Genomic DNA, 17,913 nt, shown 5'->3' with positions numbered 1-17,913 from the left:
AAATAAAGAGATCTGGTTCAACCAAAAATTCTTCTTGAATGGCGTTAACGTTCCCTGTGGAACTTTTGCCGTCTCAACGTATTCATTAACTAGCGTCGTTCATTAATACTTGGTTGAGATTTCTATGCCGAATAACACGCCTTGAATGTACTCTAAAGTGGCAAGCTCTAGAATACGCGTGACCACAGTGCAAGCCGGAAGAATTTTCTTTGACGAAAAATCCCCCAACCAGAACGGGAATCGAACCCGAGCACCCGGCATGATAGAGTGGGACGCTAACCACTCGGCCACGGGTGCACAATCAACCAAAAATACGGAATTATTTAATGTTCAGAGAAATTTTTTACGAAATCCAAGAACTAACAAGAACTTGCAGATACACTTGGAGTAGCTCGGCAAACCATATCTGATCGTTTAAAAGCAATGGGAATTATCGGAAAGCTAGGCCATTGGGTGCCGTATGAATTAAAGCCACGAGACGTCGAACGTCGTTTTTTTCACGTGCGAACAACTATATTCACGGCTTAACGGAATATTCACGGCCTAACCTTCTGGCCGTCTATTTGGTGGGACCAGCTGAGTGTGATGTACTATGAGCTGCTAAAACCGAATGAAACCATTACGGGCGAACTCTAACGACGACAATTGATGCGCTTGAGCCGTGCACTGAAGGAAAAACGGCCACAATACGAGCGAAGGCACGATAAAGTTATTTTGCAGTACGACAATGCTCGGCCGCATGTCACGAGCCCGGTCAAAACATACTTGGAAACGCTGAATTGGGAGGTCCTATCCCACCCGCCGTATTCTCCAGACATATTTTCAAAAAAAAAAATGCAAAACGCGGAATATTTGCAACAACAAAAAACACTTATGATTTGCTGTGCAATAGCTGCTTTTCGTTGAATAAAAAATCAGTTGTGATTCTGATTGTGATAGAGGACAAATGAAAGAAATGAGCATGAGCATGAAAGCATGAGCTAAACAAGGGATTGCTAAGATGGCCGCCTTTTAGTAGCCAGCATAGAAAATCATGAGCATAGAAATCATAACCTAAAATTAAAAATTAAGTGCTCCGCGCGATTCTTCAGTTGTGATTTTAATTGCAAATCGTCAAGAATGCTTCCGGATGGGTGTCCAAACATCGCTTGCCAAAGAAAACTATCCAACGTAATCAAATATTAACATATATGACACCAAACTAAGCGCGAGCCCTGTTTTATGCTACCTACGCTCAATTTGCATTGGATGTGATAGAGTTGCCAGAGCCCCGGAGCTAAAAGTGTATAATATTACTTCCTTTTTACTTTCAGTGTTGCCTAAGCACGGCTCACATCTCTTTCCCGTGAACGATTTTTCCTTCTGACAGCCCGTTTGGCAGAATCTTCTACGACACTGACATTTCACTGCTGGTGAAGCACTCGTCTTTTTTTTTGCACAATTCACACTCCCGCACGCACACACACACACGTACACATAGTCGCGGAATCACGTTTGCGCTTGGTCTTTTATCTCCACAGAATCGGATATTCCGTGTGCACTGTTCTATTGTGCAGCCCAAAAGCCCTGCCTCATTTGCGTCCAAGTAGTGCTTCGGTGCGGTGCGGTTCGTCCTGAATTCGCAACAGTTTGTGCGGTAACGTCTCGTCGTCTTTGCCGATTAAAATCCTCCACCGGATCTCTCACACGGTTCCTGGCTGGCTGGCTTGTAGTTCCCCGCGCGGTGTTGTTCAGTGTTCTCTGTGCGGATCCGAATTCGGTTAGCGTTTTGTCGTTCCGGAAACCAACGATTATCGGGCTGGAAGCTGAAAAAAATTTGCTGGAGCAACAGACAGCAGAATTTTTTTTGCTGCTGTGAGGGTGTGTGAAGGAACGAGAAGAAGGTTGGTTCTGCGTGTGGTTCGGATTTTTTTTCTTCATCTCGTTTTTCTGCGACTCTGGAGGTGTGTTTCGGAGTGGGCTGCAGCGAGTGAGGAAGATTGAAAGGCAATATTTTGACATCATGGCCTAGTGGATTTGTTTCTGACAGAACGAAAGAATAAAGTGGCGGAGTGAATACTGCAAGAAAGTTGCCAAAAGTTTGTGTTTGCCCAGGAGGATTCATTGTGTCAGCAGAAGAAGAAAAATGCGGTTCCGCCCATTTTTGCTAAAAGCTATACTTGAATTGATTCCAATCAGTGCTAATCAGTGTCTACCAGCGGCAGCCGTAATCACACATTCAAGAATATAATAGAAATAGTTTTTTTTCTCTCTCTCTCTCTTCCACACATCATTGGCAGAAGTGGTAATTGTTTTCGCGAAATGGCTTGTGTGTGTGTAGAAGACAAGTGCGCCTAAAGTTATCAAGAAGAGCCGTGTGGAAGTGATTTTCTGAGTCATCCCGCTGCTGTCTGCCTCTGTTGCGAAGAAGAAGAAGGAAAACCCAACGAGATAAAAAATGTACCGAAATTTGTGATTTCGTTGTTGGTGTCTCCTTGGTGGTGTAATTTGATATTCAACAGAGAGGGAATGAAATAAAATGTGAGCTGCAGGACTAACATACTTTGTGTTTTTTTTGGGTGCCAGCGTCTGAACACGGATGTTGCGAATGAAGCCGTACTTCTTCGCGTGCGGACTGCTAGCATCCGGCCATAAAACAAGACATCCGCTCGGGCAGCACGTAGCAGCAAAACGAATCGATAGTAAACAGGCAGAATCATCAGCCAAAGGACGAGCCTCCCCCGAAAATAGAACCCTCCCGACTCGCTTCGGCACCGCGCTCTGGCTTTTGTGCACTGAGACAAAATTGTCCGGAGGTTTTCTTCTCGGTTATGCACCTGGAAGGTTTATGGTGATCTTGGCATTACAGTGAAACTTGTGTATTGTATCAATTAAATTGTTTTTGTACGCAGAAATTAATCGATGCTCTTCTGATGAGGAACTGCAACTTGCTTTACCTTCAGTTCCACAAGAGAACAATGTAATGCATGTACAATTATCGAACGCCAAGTGTTTAATTGCAATCATCCATTGTATCCGTGTGAGAGAGGCTGTGAAGTGAAGTGGATTTGAATTGCATGTTCCTGTTAATTGTGTTTTCGGCATATTAATAGCTCAGTTCGATCGATTTGGCGTTTGGGAAGAAGTATTGTGATTTGCGCAAGTTTACTTTTCGTTAAAAATATCATGATATCAACCTTGAGAAGAAATAACACATACAAGATATTCCTCAAAATTAAAATCTTTATATATATATATATATATATATATATATATATATATATATATATATATATATATATATATATATATATATATATATATATATATATATATATATATATATATATATATATATATATATATATATATATATATATATATATATATATATATATATATATATATATATATATATATATATATATATATATATATATATATATATATATATATATAAGGAAACTACTGGAACGATCGACATGAAAATTGGTATGTAGGGGTTTTTGGGTCGGGGAAGGAGTTCGAGACCCCTCCCCTTCGCTCTAAGGGGGGGCTGCCATACTAATGAAACGCAAATTTCTGCATAACTTGAAAACTAATCAAGCAAACGAAACCAAATTTGGCATGTGGAGGTTTTAGGAGACAAGAAACAATTCTTAAGTAGTTTGATACTCCTCCCTCTCTCTACAGGGTGAGAAGGGGGGGGGATGTTGTGGTGTGGTTGCTGAATAACTCGAGAACTAATCTAGCAATTGCTTGGCAAATAGAGGTTTTAGGGATTTTAGGTGGTGGTTCGACACTGTTCCCCTCTCTCTAAGGGAAGGCTGACATACAAATGAAACACAAATTTTTGCATAACTCGAGAACTAATAAGAAGCAAATGGATCCAAATTTGGGATGTTAAGGTTTTTGGGTACGAGAACTGTTTCTATGATGATATGATACTCCTCCCTTCTCTGGAATGGAGAGGGGGTTCCATAAAAATAATACACATATTCCAATCAAACATGACAATTGAAAATTTTCGAAAAACTCTGGAGGAAAATGGTGAAATTCGAAAAATTCAATTCACATGTATTCTACAATTACATATTGACAAGCGTTGTTAGTCCATTTGATGTTTGCGGTAACGAAATTAATGTTCTTTCGAAAGTGGAAATGGATTCTAATGTGATAAATAGCACTTCTATATCAGTGGCGTCTCGTCCACCTGTTCAAACTGTTCTTAGGATATGTAGACAATTTCAGAAAAAAAAAAATCAAAAAACTATGGATGGGCTATACCAATGATATAAGCGCAAGGATGACGTAGGACTGCCGTTGGCTCAACAATCAATTGTATTTCTTCAATTAGCAATAATTTCACCTCGGATGATCCTCATTGGGTACGATATCGCCGCTGCGCAGAGGTGTCTTTTGTGTGTATTGATTAAATTATTGATTAATCTAGTGAATGAATGAAATTTTTCACGAATTCAATTGCAAACAAATCCCAATTTAAGTCAATTCATGCATTATGGTAGTAGTTATCGCAGCAAATAGTTATCAACATTTTGCCTAATCATCAAACGGTATGCGTAGAAATTCATGAGCTGGCGACATGAAGAGATATCTTCCAATGCAGTCTTGAATAATCGAGCCAAAGCGTTGCATTTGTACACGCTTTTGTAGACCGTGATAGCATAACGAATTCCGGAGTGTAAAAATGCATGCGGGTATCTATTTTGCAATGCCAATTTCCCCAAGCTCCATGTTTTTGAAATCTGTGTTAGGGAAATATTCCAATTTGCAAAAACGCAAACGAGTACAAAAGAACCAGCTGCTTGCTTCTAATTTGCTATGCCGATTTCCACAGGCTCGCTGGAATGGATGGTCTGTTTTGAAAGCAATTTTAGGGTTATTGAAACAAGTTTTTGGATCAAAGAGTAACAAGTATGTAACGCGTAGATATTTTAGTGTTTATCATACCATTTCGTTCAGTTGTTTAGGAGCTATTTACGCTCAAAATCTTGTTCTCTGGCGTAACGCTTCCGTTTTCGAAACTTTAAACTTACACCCCAGTATAGAAATGAAAGACGTAGTCCTACGTCAAAAATTTCTATTATTTCACATTTGTAGATGAGGATGAGGAACTATCGAAGGTAACTAATTTGTAATTTCCATATTATCTCGAATATCATTTTTTCTTTTCTGGTTGGGTGAAACTTCCCCCCGTGAAGAATGTAATCTGATGGCTACATCTGACTGCATCAGATGCACGCAACACAAAACACTACAAAATAAACAGTAATGACTACCGGGTTCAAACCTTTCATATGAACCCGCCCACATTCAAACAATTTTCTGCATCTTCAAGTGCGACAGGACAAACGCAGTCATCTATGTATGAAGCGATCACTACTACTAATATGCTGCCTTGCATAAAAATGATATTTGAGCCTCAGAGTTTTCTGCTGAACGAAGCCGATGGAAACGATAGAAACATACTGTTATAACCACTGTGCATTAGTACATAGAACGCCCTCGTTCAAACAGCTACAGTAGCTGTCACTCAATAATCTACACACAGCTCTTACAAAAAGACCGTTGTTATTTCCAACAATAGGGATCACTCTGTCACTCAATTGTTAGCAGTTCTTTTGAAGAGACGTATATCGGAATATTTAAGGAAATTTAAGAATTGATTGTCGGATTTTTTCGTATGAAGGAAAACAAATGTAAGCGGAAATAAATATGAATTGTAATCACTGAATTTTCAAGCTTTGAGCCTATTACACAACCAAGATCGCTTCAGGGAATTTCTTCAAATTTGCACGATGTTACATATGACAGAGCACTCATTTTTATGCTATCAAAAATAGGGTGACCAAAATTGTCGAAGAAATAAAAAATATAACTTTCTTATCTTAAGAGATAGAGGTAAACATAATTCGACAATGTTGTAGTTTCAGTTATTTGAGACATCTTTGTAGAACAAAGTTTTTCTCTATCTCTTGGAATAATCGATATAGCGCCTTTTTCTAATAGCGAATTCGTTTTTAAAACTGAGTCAGTGCCACACTGACTCTGTAATAAAAAAACGTTTTCAGTTTCACGAATGCGGTGGTTTGTTGGTGTGCGTTATATAGTCTGATTTGTTTATATTTGCGACGACAAATGTACAGTGTCGACGTCTGGTGGCGATATTAGTGCTTGGGAGGTAAATTATTCTCTATCAGATTAGTAGGGCCAAGTGCAGTGGAAAAATATTAAATTTTGAATGAAAATTTTTACTTCATATTGTTTGATTACCTAACACATGTAGTCCTGACACTCACTTAACCATTTGTCGATGCATTTCCTGTTTGTTCCAAAAATAATTACTATTATAATATAAAATCATCATTAGACACAGTTTTCGTTGAATATGTTTCTGCGATATCGAAAAAAAACCTCTTATTTCATCACATAGAATAAATATTCGATACGTTAAAGTAAATTTTCATTCATAATTTTGATTTTGAAAGCGTGTTTATTCCACCTGAATATCCATCATTATTTTCGCCTCCCAATGAAAGCACACGGAGCTTAATGCCGTCTACACGACTATACTCTTCAAAATCAGAATCCGAATTGGATTACGATTCCAATAATACAAAAGCAAGAGCAGTAGCTTTTCCATTTTCATAGTCTTCATTTCTAGATTTTCCAAAACAATACTCGGAACTTGACAGTAGTTGTATTGGTGAACCCGAGTGCCAACCCGTGAAGCATCTCAGTGCGAAACTAGCAGCTTTCGGGGCGAACTAGTGCGACACTGAGTGCGCAACTGAGTGAATAAAAAAACGTTTTGACAGCAGTTAGTGCGGCACTGGGGTTGAAACTGAACAAAAACGAATGCGCTATAAGTTGCGTTAGGGTCACCATGAAAAAAACTGTTTTTTTGCTCTGACTTTTATATTTCAAATTCTACATGCAAACTGTCTTTGAAGCACTTTTAGAGCTTAGAGCTTTTTCGATGCAGAATTTGTCAATATCTTAACTTCACTTAAAGTTATTGATATTTCTTCCCAAAAAAATACGCTCTCTTCAATTGTTTGTCATTCTTTCTGGGGCAAACATAAACAAAGTTTATTGGCGGCATTTGAAAGAGCATATTTCACTCTAAATGATGTGTGATTTTAAAAAGAATGTTATTTTCCGTGTTTGAGTAAATAAAAATTGAAACCATTAGTTTTTTTTGGTAAAAAAACCATCAATAACTTTTAGTAGGATTAAGATATTGACAAGTTCTAAAAGTCGTGCGAAGACAGTTTTGATCTAGAATTTGAAATATAAAAGTTAATGCAAAAAAAAAACGTTTTTTCATGTTTAGAAAAAAGAGCTAAATCGATTATATTAAAAGATAGAAAAAAGCTTTGTTCTACAAAGGTGTTTAAAATAACTGGGGCTACAACATTGCCGAACTTTGTTTATTTCTATCTATAAAGATAAGAAAGTTAGATTTTTTATTTCATTGGTCAATTCTATTTTTGGTCACCCTATTTTTGATAACATAAAAATGAGCGCTCTATCATATGTAACAACTTTGTCGAAGACAATTTTTGTCTTAAAAATAAATATCTTCCACAAAAGTTGTTTTTAGCGCTTTCTATCTGAGTTGCATTAGGGTAACTATGAAAAAACGTTTTTTTTTACTCTAACTTTTATATTTAAAATTCTACATCAAAATTGTCCTCGTACGACTTTCAGAGCTTACCAACAATTTGCGATGCCGAATTTGTCAATATCTTAATCCTGCTCTTAGTTATTAATGTGTTTTCATCCAAAAACTCATGATTTCAATTTTAATTTACTCAAACACAAAAAATAACATAGTTATAAAAATCACATAGTATATAGAGTGAAATCTGTTTTTCCAAATTCCGTCAACAAACATTTTTTATGTTTGCCCTTGAAAGAATGACAAACAAATGAATAGAGTGTATTTTTTGGGAAGAAATATCAATAACTTTGAGTAAAGTTGAGATATTGACAAGTTCTGCATCGCAAAATGTTTGTATTAGTAAGTTCTAAAAGCCTTTCTAAGACAGTTTGTATGTAAAATTAGCTTAAGCAAAGTTAGAGCAAAAAACAGTTTTTTTATGGTGACCTTAACGTAACTTAGAAAAAAGGCGCTATATCGGTTATTTCAAAAGTTAGAAAAAAACTTTGTTGCACAAAGTTGTCTCAAATCACTCGAGCTAGAACATATCATATTTCGGACGCTTAAGGCATATGATGCAGAAAACAGATCTAAACTTTATGCACAGGTATTATTTGGTTGATATTTTTAATAAATTAGTTCAATATGCTTTTAAGCTTTCTACTTTGGTACCTATTTGATTGAAAACATAAAAAAATCATCTAATAAAATAATTTTAAAAATAAGCGAATAAGAATCAAACTTCGGCAACTAAATCAAATTTCGGACACTTTATTTCGTAATTTTATGGACAAAAATTACATTATACTTGATTATATTTTATAGTCAACTGCGAAACATTTAGGGTAACACGGGGTGATTTGGTCATATGGGGTGATTTGGACCACCCCTTTATCTAAAAAATTACGGCTCAACTTGGATTTTTTATAATGTCATTTCCTTCTATTGTTGAACCGTATGTACCTAAAGTAAAAAAAAACTTTGGTAAAACTTCACAAGTAGAGGGAAACGGTAGCATAAACACAGCAAGTACTTCGATCGTCAAAAATGTGAGTTTTCCGATCGTGGTTTTAAGGTTTTTCCCGCTAATTAAACAAACTTTTCGTGTATTGTGCAGTAAAGTTCTGTTTGCCTACAGAAGAGGAACAATTTGATGTAGCGAAACTGTAAGTTTGATAACAATAAATGAAATTAATTGCATTTTAGCTTTTGCATGTTGTGTGGGGTGACATGGACACGTTTTTATGGGGTGAATTGGTCCTACAGATTTGAGGTTTTTGTTTGGTCTAATTGATTCCAGATGTCGCTGAATTACAAAAAGAGGATGGGCAGACAACGTTAGAAGAAGGAGGAGCTTGAAAGAGCAACGCAGGCCATCGAGAACGGATTTTCTTTGACCAAGCATCAAAAGTGTTTGAAAATGCTCGACCAACAGTGAAAAGATTCATGCAGAATTCAAGATGGTGTCAATCCAACTTTTCTGGTCTGGAATCTGCCCAAGACACCTGATATCGATCCCAAAACATTGTTACTGATTGTAACATTATCCCAAATACTTTACATAAACATAAGTATGTTTTTTTTCGATGAAACACACACTGGACCAAATCACCCCACAGACGGTCCAAATCACCCCGCATCAAATTTTAATGCCCAAAAATCATCTCTTTTATTTTATGATATATTTGGTAGTTCAAAGCTTGATATAATGATTAAACATTATTTATTGAGAGAAAACAAGTGTAGCTCAGTATACAATGTGACATTTTTTATTTAGACCGTATTGGTTTGGAAATATTAGGCGATTTGCTTAGGTTGTCCAAATTCCCCCCTTTTCCCCTACCAAGCAATCACAGTAAACTGTTAACGATGATGAGAACTGATGAAACACGGGAGAAATTTAAATATTTATGAACGGGTAAATTCTACGTGCTCACGCTAAGGAAATGTCAAACACAAACGATAATGAGGAGTGTTGTAAGATTTCTGCCGATTATGTTATAACTCAAATGTAGTTCTCATGTGAAATGATAGTGAAACCAAGGGATTACTCTAAAGAAGCAATTGTGATATTAATTTGATAGTTATGTCATCAGTGCATTAAGCATTTCAAGATATTATATGATGTTGTCCGAAATATGATTCAGAACGGTACCTCTATCTAAATATAAAGACAAGAAATTTATATTTTTTATTTCATCGGCGATTTTGGTCACCCTATTTTTGACAACATAAATAAGAGCGCTCTATCATATGTAACAACTTTGTCTAATACAGTTTTTGTCTAGAGAATAACTGTCGAGCTCTAAATGCTAATTTCCACTTAAATTAAAAATGCATCTCCTGGATCATTGTGCATTGTTGACTGAACAGGTAACTCACTTGGTCACGCGTCGCCTCTGTCCTATATCGTCTTCTATCTATATAAATAAAAATGGATCGCTGAATGTGTTGATAAGAGCAAAACTCGAGGAAGGAATTGTCCGACTCGGGGCTGTCTTCAATCTATCGTATTTTCTGTATCAAACATTTATTCCATGTAACGGAGAAACAAGTTATTTGCAAGTGGATGAAAAATCTTGCACGAGAATTGTGTCTGAAAATAATCTGATATTATAATGTCGAGTTTTGGTAGAAGTACTGAAATTTTATAGTAAAAAATAATTTTAAAGGGTAGATTAGAAGATCAATCAATGAACAGTTCTGCGATTGGACCTATGAAAACGTGGAAAACGTGGATGTGATAACGAAAAATAAATTTTGGGCGGGACGAAGTTTGCCGGGTCAGCTAATTACTAATAAAGTAATAAAGTTACTAATAAAGATGACGCAAGTTATACTACGTTGAGACGGCAAAGTTCCTCTAGGAACGTTAGTGCCATTTAAGAAGAAGAAGAACCAAAATGGCAAGGTTTCCAATTATTGACATGTAAATCTGCCGATTATTTTGAAGTTGGTAATACTTATGAATTTTGTAATGGTCTTATAAAAACTGGACAACTGGAATTATCCTATTAAAACCCAATAAATAAACAAACGACTCTTTTAAATGGAATTGACGTTAACTGTACTTTATTATCTTTCCACAATGTATGAAAATATCTTGTTGAAAGTCTAACTGTTTGTGTTACAACGAAATATATTCAAGGTGGTCTTATAGAAGTTGGACAGAGTGTATTACATTATATTCCATGCCAAATCAATATATTGTTTCTCAGATTTTCGTGAAAAGTGGTAATTTTGTTCCTTATCGCAAAATATTAGACTCTTATTTTTATTTATTTTTTTCATTGGTCCATTTACATTTCAGGGTCTGGATGACATTTTTGCCTTTTTTTTCTCAAAAACTTTTGAACTACAAGACCGATTCAGATCATATCGAATGAAAGCCAATTAGCTGGTCTTTTTTGAAGAAATATTACACATCCGAAAAAAATGATTTTGTTTTCGAAATTATTGATTGTATTATATTTGTTTTCTTTTACAGTTTACTCGGTAAAAGATAGAGAGCGTTGTTTATTTTCTATTTTTTTCTAGAAAGCTGAGGTTCTTTTACATAATTTATCCATAAATCAGTAAGGCGTTTTTTTTTGTTTCTGAGTTATGAATTTCCAAATGGTCTGATTTTTTTTTATTCTGTATTATAGTGACTTTCAACTCATTCGGCTGGTTCGTCACTTTTACTTTTTTACATTTTTGGAAGCATGTCGGGAGTGAGAATTGAACACGTGACCTTTAGCGTGGGAGGCATGGATGTTACCACTACGCCAGATCGCCTCTACGTCTGAAAAATATTTTTTTCTCCTTTTATCCAAAGTTGATTTTTTTCGACAGATGATCGGTCCAGTATTTCAAAAGTAATGATTTTTGAAAAAAGTTAGTTTTGGGAAAATGATGAAAATTTTCAGACCATCCTGAAATGGAATTGAGCACCCTAATAAAAAAAAAACGGGTCTTATATTTTGCGATAAGGAACGCCAGTTTACACGAAAATCTGAGATCCACTTTATCGGTTTGGCATGGAATGGCTGTAATTTCATTGCATTCAGAGCTGCTTGACTGTCTGAAGAATACAGATATTGGCATACCTGTATTTCCTAGTCAAACAAACATTTGTACATGTTAGTATGTGTAATATATGTTAGTATGAAGTGTGATATATGTCTCACGTAAACTTGCTAAAGAAACCCTTACCTTCTTGATACACGCGCATTAGGGTACCAATGAATGTATGGGAAAAAATCGACCCTAAAATTTCAAAAAGTTACCCTATACAAAATGTTCGCCGGCTCGAAAAAACACCCTATGCCGAATTTCAGCTCAATCGGACTTAAGGGAGAGTGACGCAAAGCGGTAAAAGTTTGAGTTTTTTGAAAATCGAAAAATCACCCAAGGTGGGAGTAAAAGAAATCGGGGTTTTCGAAAAATTTTGTTTGATGCCAAATGTCTTAAAATTGCCTGAAACGTCGAGATCTTTTGTCATCTCGAAATTTTTTTTGTCGAAAATCGGTATTCTGGGATTTTCGGAGTACGAAACTAAAAGTATGGTTTTGGGTGCCAATAAAAAAAGTTATCTCGATTTTTCAATCGAAACTTGCTACGAAACGTTGATTTGCACGAATATATACCCTATGCAAAACATTAGCACATTCGGACTTCATTTACTGGTGTCACAAACGTTAAAATTTGAGTTTTTTGAAAACCGAAAATCACCGGAAATCGGGGTTTTTAACAAAAATCTTTGATGCCAAATGTCTTAAAATTACATGACACTTCGACAGTGTTTGGATTTCGATCAAAATCGAATGATACACAATGTGTCATGCAAGTAAACTCTCACGAACATATAACCAAATATGAGAGGATCATTCAGATACTTGTATGAATGTCAGTAATCACTTGTGTAATATTTAGTGATTAAACTGAGAGAGGAACGAAGACTGTTGATTGCATGTCCGATCTGTATCAAACATCGCATACCATTTTCGAAGCCTGCATACAAGTTTGAACCGCATATATCGTCCCGCTCTACTATAGCGAAACCCACTGCACAGGCAAGTGCAAAGCAATAAATGATACAAGAAAAATTACGTCATCATTCGGTCACCATTTGCGGAGAGCAACAAATGGGGAAAGAGAGCGTTGTTGCTAGTAAAACTATGCGGTCTATATGAATATACACATTTCAAGGGATAGAGGCGTTAAAAATGGAAAATATAATCTGACTACCCTTCCCTTAGCCTCTATCGAGCTAAATAATCATATAGTTTGCACTCTCTGAGACTTAAAAATCAGGATCTGCTACATTAGCTGAATATGAATCTTTCGCTTTGCGTTGTCCGTACGATCCTGCTGTTTTATGATGCATGGAGAGGTCGGTATGCATATGTTAGAGGCAAAGAAGATAATAAGCTTTCTGCACCGAAAGCGTATATGATAGCTTTGCTTGCATGCTGGTGTGCAATGAAGTGCGAGCCGATGCAGAGTTGTCTCGTTCTCTTTTGTGTCGTGATTTGCAGCACATAACAACAATAGAATACCGCTGGGGGAAATGTTTCCTGAAAGATCATATTTGAACGAACGAAAGCGATTTTTTCAATGAGTGGATCATTTGGCAAACACTGCACTTCGAGATTTACAGTTATCTAAAACAAAATTTTTTAGTCAAAAAACCATTTTTCAGGCGGAAAAATGACCAAGTGCCAAAAAACATTCTTTTTTGACAAAAAAAAATTCGAGATAACTGTAAATCCTGATGATAATGCAATCTTAAGACATTTGGCATCAAACTTTTCTTTTGAAAACCTCGATTTTCTGTGATTTTTCGTTTTTAAAAAAAAACTCAAATTTTAACGTTTGTGACACCAGTAAATGAAGTCCGAATTTTGCATAGGGTATATTATCGTGCAAATCAACATTTTGTAGCAAGTTCCGAATGAAAAATCGAATTAACTATTTTCGTTGGCAGCCAAAACCATACTTTTCGTTTCGTACTCCGAAAAAAAAACTCCCAGAATGCCGATTTTTGACAAAAATTTTTTTTTCGAGATGACACTAGATCTTGATGTTTCATGCATTTTTAAGACATTTGGCATATATATATATATATATATATATATATATATATATATATATATATATATATATATATATATATATATATATATATATATATATATATATATATATATATATATATATATATATAATTGAGACTACGACATCGTAGTGTTTACCAAAACTTGGCTTAACGAACTAATGTTGTATACAGAGTTGACTGATGAATATGTGATATATCGTTGCGATCGTTCCGCTGTCACAAGTCGCTTTCGACGTGGTGGTGGAGTATTGATCGGAGTTAAACGGTACTTGCGAAGCAATGTTGTGCATGTCAATAATGTCAACCAGCTGGAACAAATCGTTGTTCGTGTTGTTGATGGCAACAGGGATCTATTTGTATGTGCGATATACCTGCCTCCCAATACTGAACCGATGAATTATGAGCAACACAGTGCATGTATTCATCGTATTTGCAACCAGATGAGAGATAGAGACAGGATACTGGTGTTGGGTGATTATAATTTGCCACTGCTACACTGGGGCTTCGATGAGGATATCGGAAGTTTCATACCAATGCATCATCTGAACAGGAGACTACTCTGGTGGAATCGATTCTTTCAGCCGGGTTACAGCAAGTAAATCAACTGACGAATGACAATGGTAGAATGTTAGACTTGGTTTTTGACAATGACTTAATGTGCTGTGAAATTTTCGAACCCCCCATGCCGTTGATGAACATAGATCGCCACCATAAGCCTTTTATTGTCAAGCTAACCGTTTTGAATATGACACGTGTGGATAGTTATGAGGAGCAATATTACGACTTCAGGCAATGTAAATTCGTTGATTTGAACGTTAAAATTTCGTCGATTGATTGGAGCGAGATTCTCACAGTGGACACAAGATGAAGCTGTTAGCCGGTTCCATCGAAAGCTGGATGGAATCATTCATGGGAACGTACCTTTGCGCAAACGGTTTGTTCAACCGAAGGGTAAACAACCGTGGTGGAACAGAGATTTGGGGAATCTTCGAAATCGACTTAGGAAGGCACGAAAGCGGTATTTCCAATTGAGAGGCGATGATCAAAAGACTGTTGTGCGGGAATTAGAGCGCCAATTCAACTCTTTGAACCAAGCATGCTTTAGATCTTACATAAGCCGTGTGCAGAGTGACGTCAGGACTAAACCACAACAGCTTTGGAGACACATCAAACTATATTTATCGTCCAATGGAATTCCTCAGAACGTTTCCTACAATGCAGTACATCGTCATCATCAGTTGACTCAGCAAACTTATTCTCGTCCTTCTTTCGAAGTGTGTTAAGTAATAACTCACCACCTTCGTCTGAACGGTACTTGAGTAATCTGCAGTCATATGACCTGAACTTACGGCTTATTTCATTCACCGAAGAGGACGTCTACAGGAAGCTGAGCCGTCTCGAAGCCTCGAAGGGAGCCGGACCGGATAAGTTGCAACCTTCTTTCATCAAGGCATGCAGCTCCTCGTTGGCTTTGCCGTCTACTTTGCTTTTCAACCGTTCGCTGAGAGAAGGGCAGTTTTCGCATTATGGAAAACTGCATCAATAATCCCTATTCATAAATCAGGTGACGTCCACGATGTGCAAAATTACAGAGGAGTATTGATTCTGAGCTGCTTGCCGAAAATTTTTAAAAGTATGCTGCTGGATCTCATATACCCATCTGTCCGCCACATCATCGCAAACGAACAACATGGGGTTGTCAAAAAACGGTCTACTACATCAAATCTCATGAGCTACGTTTCTCTGCTGATTGACAAAATTGAGAAAAGGCAGCAGGTTGACACCATTTACGTGGACTTTTCGAAAGCTTTCGACCGCGTTCCTCACGCCCTTGCTGTGGAAAAACTGAAGCGATACGGGTTTCCACGTTGGTTAACCAATTGGATTAATTCGTATCTGACTGATCGTAGTGCACACGTACGGATTGGCTCGTCAGTTTCATCGCCCTTTTCTGTCACCTCTGGCGTGCCGCAGGGCAGTCACTTGGGTCCTCTGCTCTTCGTACTCTTTATTCACGATATGTGCGCTGTTCTCAAATCGCCTAAGTTGATGTATGCTTTCGTGTATTGTTTCGTGTAGTAACATCAAGTATGGACTGCTGTGCTTTTCAAATGGATGTAGACACTCTGCTGGGATGGTGCTCAATAAATGGCATGGAGGTGAATATTAGGAAATGTCATGCGATAGCATTTTCGCGACTTTGCTCACCAATCACATTTGAATATACGATGGGGTCGACCGAAGTGGAAAGAGTTGCAGCCGTCAAAGACCAGGGTATTGTGCTCGACAACAAGCTAAATTTTACGCAGCATATTGCAACGGTCACCGCTAAGGCTTTCACCGTTCTTGGGTTCATTAGACGCCACACTCAGGCATTTAGAGAAGTCTATTGCCTCAAATCATTGTATGTGTCGCTCGTACGCAGTATATTGGAATACGGTGTTACTGTTTGGGCCCCATACCACGCTGTTCACATCGCTCGTCTGGAACGTGTGCAGAAAATTTTTATCCGATATGCTCTTCGTCATCTCCCCTGGCGCAACGACCAACATCTGACCACATATGAAGAACTGCTGATTTTCGATCTTCTTAACAACAATCTTGACTGTGCTGAAGTTTTGGGCAAGCTTCGAATCAACGCTCCAGGTAGAACAACCAGACAATTTGTTTTCTTCCGGCAAGCAGCACATCGTACTCTATACGGACAGAATAATCCCTTGGATGTTTGTTGCCAACGGTTCAATGAAGTGTATCATTTGTTTGAATTCGATATGTCCAGAAATGTGTTTGTTATAAGGATTCAATAATTGAATTTTAGTCTGTCCGACAATTTCTTGGCGAAGACTGAATAAATAAATAAAGAATTGGGAAATTCGCATTTCGACAACCCTAATTTCCTTTACTCCCCCCTTGGGTGATTTTTTGATTTTCAAAAAACTCAAACTTTGACCGCTTTGCGCCACTCTCCCTTAAGTCCGATTAAGCTGATATTTGGCATAGGGTGTTTCTTCGAGGTGGTGAACATTTTTCATGGGGTAACTTTTTGAAATTCGAGATGACCATTTTCATTGGCACCCTAACGCGCATATTGGTGCCGTCATCTGACTATCAAGACACTGGAAACTTTTGACCCTCTCCACTTTTAGAACTACAGACAATGTATCTAGAATCTCTGTTTAATTATCTCGTCAAATATTTAAATTTATAGAATCAAACTCAGCCCAAAGGAATAATTGATCCTAGATTGAAGCGCATTTCTGTTATCACTCATATCAATGCTACTGTTAAACTTTGGATGCAAAAGCCTCATACTATGCCGATATGAGTTGGACAATTTTTTCCGGAACTTTCTTGCATCTCTTGGGCCTTTGAATCGTTATTTTTCTATAGTTTCTTCTGATTCAATGTGAAACCAATATTTATATATTTTTTCTGAATGCTTTGATATGAATTGAACTTTGAACTCATCCAATAAGGAAAGCATAGCAGTATTGGAAGTGAATTCATCTTAATAACCCGAAGCGGATGTTTTTGAGAGCCTTAAACTACAGTCGACGAAAAAAATTAAAGGAACAAGGTACGAATTCGAAAATTTTAAGTTATTTTTGACATGCTGTAATTTCGTGAAAAAGCAACGCATATCGATGGGATGTGCATCATTTTGAAGCTACAATTTTTGAGGTATTATAATATTTTACGTACATATTTTTATCTTGGTGTGTGTAAGTGTAGTGTGCAACAATATCGGGAAGAAATGAAAAGTTGTTTTTTCTTTATTTTTTCAAGAATATTCTGGACTAACGAAGTTACGAATCGTTCATTCTGAGAGTCGCGTATGATTTTATACTCCTGGTACGATTTGCGAATAAATGCTCCTCTAATTTACTCCAAACTTTGAAAAATCGGCTAGAAAAAACGGCTTAACGTATCAATATGAAACGTTCACAGATGTTTAGGGAATACACTAACTGCGATATTTGCAGAACTACAGTGAATTTTTTTAAACACTATAAAAATCCAGTTTTTGGCACTTTTTTGAAACCGATGCAAAAAATTTAAATAATTTTTTTTCGTCAATGTAATAAATTATCCTTGTGCAGAATTAATTGGAGTTTTTAAAACTGCGTTTCGATTTGCGGTGCAATGG

The 17,913-nt window shown here is 36.9% G+C and overlaps 1 protein-coding gene across 6 annotated transcripts in view; it reads left to right on the top strand.

Moving 5' to 3' along the window:
• Positions 1-1,444: 1,444 nt before the first annotated feature.
• Positions 1,445-17,913, top strand: part of LOC129775312 (mitogen-activated protein kinase 1) — a 244,735-nt gene continuing 228,266 nt past the window's right edge. Inside the window, exon 1 of one of the 6 annotated variants that reach the window (XM_055779914.1) lies at positions 1,445-1,636. The gene's annotated coding sequence lies outside the window, so the exon portion shown is untranslated. Of the gene's footprint in view, positions 1,884-2,182; positions 2,207-2,260; positions 2,285-2,391; positions 2,521-17,913 lie in introns of those variants that run through there. The other 5 variants (XM_055779913.1, XM_055779911.1, XM_055779917.1 and 2 more) reach the window with 5 other exon arrangements.

Source organism: Toxorhynchites rutilus, chromosome 3 (assembly GCF_029784135.1).
Source record: "Toxorhynchites rutilus septentrionalis strain SRP chromosome 3, ASM2978413v1, whole genome shotgun sequence".
Taxonomy (NCBI): Eukaryota; Metazoa; Arthropoda; class Insecta; order Diptera; family Culicidae; genus Toxorhynchites; species Toxorhynchites rutilus.
Note: the sequence above shows the minus strand (reverse complement) of the source record. Positions and strands in the feature narration are given on the sequence as shown.